Source organism: Chinchilla lanigera, unplaced genomic scaffold (assembly GCF_000276665.1).
Source record: "Chinchilla lanigera isolate Chin_1 unplaced genomic scaffold, ChiLan1.0 scaffold00036, whole genome shotgun sequence".
Lineage (NCBI taxonomy): Eukaryota > Metazoa > Chordata > Mammalia > Rodentia > Chinchillidae > Chinchilla > Chinchilla lanigera.
The window spans coordinates 439172-445121 of NW_004955437.1; positions in this window are offsets into that span (position 1 = coordinate 439172).

The window sequence follows — 5950 nt, forward strand, 5'->3', positions numbered from 1 at the left end:
CAGGTGCTGTGTCATTGAGCTATATCCCCCAGCCTTGGTTTTTTTTTTTTTTTTTCTTTTTGAGACAGGGTCTCCCTATGCAGTTCAGACTGGCCTTGAGCTCACTTTGTAGCCTGGGCTGGTACTGAACTTGCAACGATCCTCCTGCCTCAGCCTCCCAAGTGCTGGGATTACAGGTGTGTGCCACCATGGCTGGCCTGCTTTTGTTTTGGAGACAGGATCTCAATAAGTAGTTCAGGCTGGCCTTGAACTCACTATGTAGCCCAGTCCGGTCTCAAAGCAATCCTCCTGCCTCAACATCCCAAATGCTGGGATTACAGGCATGCGCCACCATACCCAGCCAAAACTACCATGATTTCTTACAGTGATGCTTATATATTTTAAATCAAAAGAATATCACCCCAATACCTTGAATCATTCTAACAAAATTAACCATAATCCACAATATCTGGTATATAGTTTATATTTACATTTTCCTGATTGTCTCAAAAATGTCTTCCTACAGATGGGTTGTTATAGTCAGAATCTAAGCAAGGGCTACCTATTTTGTTTGGTCAGTATGACTAATGTTATTTAATTTATTAGAATTTTTCCCATTTATTCATGTCAATTATTTGTGAAAGACGCCAGATCTTTTGTTATTTCACATACTTTAAAAATGGAAACAAAATTCTAGCATAGAAGACAAATTATAGTTAAAAAGAGGCCCTTGCCGGGCGTGGTGGCGCACGCCTGTAATCCCAGCACTCAGGAGGCTGAGGCAGGAGGATCGTTGCGAGTTCGAGACCAGCCTGCGCTACAAAGTGAGCTCAAGGCCAGCCTGAACTGCATAGCGAGACCCTGTCTCAAAAAGACAAAAAAAAAAAAGTGGTAATTGTGTTTCAGTTGTGTTGTCCCATAGGAGTTCTTTCCTTGTAGAGATCGATACACATGCCCTGTGTTTCTGGTGAAATATATTGTGACATCGTGGATTTATTTAAGCACAACCCTGGGAGGAGGTGTGGGGTTGAGAGGGAAATCCACAGACTCTGCCACTGGTGGTTGAAGGATGTGACAGGCGCACAGAAGCTCACCGTCTGATTCTCTCTTCTCTTGCATTTGTTTGAAATTTCACAAAGAGGTGGCACCAGGGTCCCTCGGTTGCAATCCAGCAGGTCGGTTCTTTGGCGTAGCAGGATGTTTGGCAGACATTCCAGCCACTTTTTACAAGGGATTTGTGCAGGATTTCTGTGGGGGACACAGACTGAGGACAGAAAGGAGGTGCTGAGTCCCCAGAGAGTCCCCTCCAGCGTCTTCCTGCCTGGTCAGAGCTCTCTCCTTGGCCTCGGTTTCCCTCTGCTTGAGCATGCATGCAGATGGAATATTACGCACATCAGAAAAAAGCACAAATGGTGGCGGGTGGTGCAGCTCAGTGCTAGAGCAGTGGTGGAGCAGGTGCTTAGGATGCATGAAGACCTGGGTTCGAACCTCATTGCCCCACACAAACAAATACAAGCAGAAATGGAGGGGCTTTAGTGAAAAGCAAGTCTCCCTCCTTCCTTATATCCCACTTTCCAGTTCTCCCTACAGCCTGCTCTACCCTCCAGTTTAATGTAGACTGTTATGGTTTGTGTCTGGGTGTCGTGTCCACCCCCCCCACCCCCGGAAGCCACATGCAGTCGTTGAGCGGGCTTTTAGAGTTTAGGATTGATTCACGGGTGTGAGAGCTACTCCGCCCTGAGGCGGGTAGTTTGCATTTGTAAGGGATAGAAGGAGGCTGCTTGCCACCATCCCTCCCTTTTGCTCTTGCTGCTTTTGCTGTCTTATGCCGCCATGAACGGTTGTCCTCTGCCCTGTGCCACTCTGCCTTGGAGCCAGCCGAGCATGGATTGAAACCTCCACAGACTGTGAGCTAAACAAACCTTTCCTTCATTTTGGGTATTGGGTATTTTGTCTCAGCAATGAGAGAAAAGTAACCAAGACATACACATTTCCAAAAAAAATTGTATGCGTATAAAGATTGAATACAGGGCAGGGGGTTTCAGTGATAGAAGGCAGACCTGGCATGCATGAGGCCCTGTGTTTGATGCCAAGCAGCACACACACATACACACACACACACACACACACACGCACGCACGCACACACACACACACACACATGCACACACACACACACCAAAAAGAAAAACAAAAGCACACCACAAAGAGCTTAGGTGGCTACTGCTCTACTGTTCTCTTCCTCCCTCTGCTGGGCATGAACGGTAGCATTCCATGCACACAGTTCTGAACATCTTTTTTTTTTTTTGTCTTTTTAAGACAGGGTCTCACTGTGCAGTTCAGGCTGGCCTTGAGGTCACTTTGTAGCCCGGGCTGGTCTCGAACTCGCAGCGATCCTCCTGCCTCAGCCTCCCGAGAGCTGGGATTACAGGTGTGTGCCACATGCCTGGCTCTGAGCATGTCTTTAGTTAAAAAGCACATATTATGTTTCAGCCAATACCTTGAGACATTCTACTAACACATAAAGATGTCTCCTTTTTTCTGGTTTGGTATTTGTTTGGTATTTGTTTTGTTTGGTGTTTTGTTTTTTAAAACAAGGTCTTGATATTAGCCCAGGCTGGTCTTGAACTTGTGGTGGTCCTCCTGCCTCAGCCTCCCAGTGCTGAGGTGACAGGTGTGTGCCCGGCTATAGGGATGAGTCTGAAGCATTCCGAGGCCGCATAGTATCCCAGGGTCCACAGGCCTCAGACAGGGGATTAGCCCTCTGCTGATGGACACAGGTTCTTTCCAAACCTGGTACACCGCCCTCTCGCACCTGTAGGGCAGGGCTCCTCTGCTTTGGATGGCTCTGATTTAATTCTCAGAGGTGCCCTTGGGGGGGCCTCCTCGCTGCTGGGCCTGTGTGTGACAGGAGGTGGAATCGGGTGAGTGGGGTTAGGGAGCAGCCAGTCAGCGTGCGGAGGTGAACTTGAGAGCTAGGCTCAGTGAAAGCCGTTTCCTCGGCCGGTGGGGCCCTGCGGGGTAGAACCTCTCCTGCCTTGGAAGGTGAGCAGCCGGGTGTGGCCCTCACATCTGGGACCTCTGCCGGGCCTCGGCAGTGCGGGCCAGGGCAGGAACCCGGGCTGTGGGAAGACGAGACGGAGGCTCTGGGAGAAGTTGTTCCCAGCAGGGGCTGGGCAGTGGCAGCCGTAGCCGCCCGTCCTTTCGGCCTGTCCTGGATGGTCCCCAAGCCCATGAGCCACGGCCACCATTCCGTCACCTGGAAAGCAGGCTGGTTCTCCCGGGTAGCTGGATGTGCACCTTTTTTGTTTTGGTTTTCTTCCAGTACCGGGAATTGAACTCACAACTTCGCGCTTGCCAGGCAGGCACTGTGCCACTGAGCTAAATCCCCAGCCCCTGGACATGCACCCTTGGCCCTGGAACAACGGAGGCCCCAAAGGGGTAGGACAGATGGGCAAGGTAAGGGCTGCAGGGTGGGCAGAGGGACACGCCGGCCTGGGTGCGTCCAGGGGGTCGGCCTTCGTCTAACCTCTTGGAGGACAGGACAGGCCTTCTGTCCTGTTCTGTTCCTTGTGAGGGCACCCCATGCCTTAGTTCTTTTTTTTTGAGACAAGGTCTCAGTATGCAGTTCAGGCTGGCCTTGAGCTCACTTTGTAGCCCAGGCTGGTCTCGAACTTGCAAGGATCCTCCTGCCTCAGCCTACCGAGTGCTGGGATTACAGGCATGCACCACCACGCCTGACTCCCATGCCTTAGTTCTTTGTTTAATTCTTAGGAATTGTTTGTGCAACGCTGATGCGAACAGGAATTTCAGTGCCCAAGCTGGGCCTGGGGCTGCAGGGTGTTCACAGGGTCCAGGGCCTGGGGGGCAGGTGTTAGACACAGCCCCTTCTGCCCCCCTGGGACCTCCAGGTTACTTTGGGGCAGTCAGCTCAGGTCAGTAGGTCCGGGCTGGTAGAATGGGGGATGTGTGTGTATCTGGTGCCCCGTCAGCAGCCAAGTAAGAGGAAGTAGGTGTAAATGTAAATATTTTTATTAAAAAACAATCGAAAGGCATAGAAACCAAAGCCACTCTGTCTGGGATTTAAAGATACTATTTACAGTACTAGGGCGGGGCTGGCCCAGGGTGTGGGCCTTGGCTTTCTTCATGGGGCTCATTGTTACAGCGGGAACTGTGATCCTAGCGGGGGTGGCTAGCGGGCGGCATGAGAGGCTAGACCAGGCCTGCGGAGCCTGCGGCCTGAGGATCTGAAACCACTGGAGAGAGGTGGTCCCGCAGTCAGGGAGCAGGAGGCGGGCGCCCAGGAGGCGGGGGCGGAAAGGAGCGGCTTGACGGGCACAGGAAGCCCTGAGCCACTGCAGAGAAAGAGCCGCCATGGCGCTGTGGCCAGGAGCTCTGCCTTAGTGCCCTGTGAACCCGGCACTGCTCACCTACGCTGTCTGTGACTCAGTTTCCTCATCTGTAGAGGAAGAGTGATGCCATGGGGGACAGGCTTGCGTCAAGGACCGCGTAAAAGACACGGCCTAGAGCAGCGCTCGTCCACCAGAAGTAGAGGCGGGCCCGGACCGCCCTTCAAGTGCAAACACAGCAGGGCCTCGAGTCTCGGACGCTTCTGTTCGAAAGCAGTTCGGTTTTCCAACAGAAGCATTCAGCAGAATTTTGCTTCCGCTCACAAACTGCACATCCGGCGACAAACGTAACTGTGGCCGTCTTCCCCACACAAACACAGTGGCGGCGTCTTCCCCCGAATCCTGAAACAAATTAAGTTCGGAACCGAGGCACGCCGCAGTGTGTTTGGGAGGTGGCCGCAGGGACAGGAGCGGGAGTGGGAAGGTGGGGAGGGGGCGGGCGGTGGCGCTGGAGGGGTCGGCGGGGTCAATCTGCTGCGGGGGACCCCTGCGGGGCGCAGACCCTGCGCTCCAGAGTTGCCCCGCGGTGGGGGCCGGGTGCCCCTGTTCCTGCTCTCTGGCATTTCCAGCTTTCTGGGCACCGCACCCAAAATCCCTCGGGCAAAGCCATAGAGACGCTGTTGTTGGGAGCCAGAGAAACAGCTGGGAAGGGTCTGGGTCGGGCAGAGGCCCCGTGTGACCGCACAAAGGCTCGCTGACCGCTCTGGGTCTCCAGCTGGAGTCACGGGGCGGCTGTGAGCCAGGCCAGGTCAGCCCAGTTTCCAAAGCCCGCGGATATGTCGGACGGGAGTCAGCTCTATAGTCACCACGGAAGGTTGGCGGGTGGCAGAGTCGCGCACCAGCGTCCAGACCGGGGCGGGCCAGACCGTGGCTGGGATTTCTGTTCTTAGTTTGTGAAAAGGGGGTAAAGTACAGATGGGGAGCGTTGAGCTCTTTCTTTGGAATTGGTGCCCTAGAAGCAGATATTAGAAGTCTTTTTTTTTTTTTTTTTGACACAGGGTCTGGCTATGTAGCTCAGGCTGGCCTCAGACTTGCAACAATCCTCCTGCCTCAGCCTCCTGAGTGCTAGGATTACAGGCGTGTGCCACCTTGCCCGGCAATATTATAAGTCTTGAACTGATTTAATATTGAACTACTGTTTGGTCTTATGCCCTTCCTTCCTTCCTTCCCCTTAGAGTGAAAACACAGGTTGTATTTGCCAGGTTTCAAATGATGCAAAAAAAACAAAAAGATAAGGCGAGGTCACCTTCATCCATCAGGGACCAGCTGAAAGCTGCTGGGGGCACAGAGGGGAGTAAAGATGGTGCCTTCAGCCCTGGCCATGGTCACTCCATGCTGGGCGGGGCCTCCTGGAGAACTGGAAGAAGGATCGTCTGGGTCACCTCGGCTTGCGGGGAGCACAGTGTGACCCCGGGGTCAGCACTTCCCACCGAGCCGGCCTCCTCTCGGGGGCTTGCTGTCTCCCTCAGGGCCGCCTGGCTCACGTTCTGCTGGCACACAGTGGGCATCGGGACACCGCGCTTCCCAGCCTCCCACCTACCCGAGTTTCTGCCAGTGACTTTG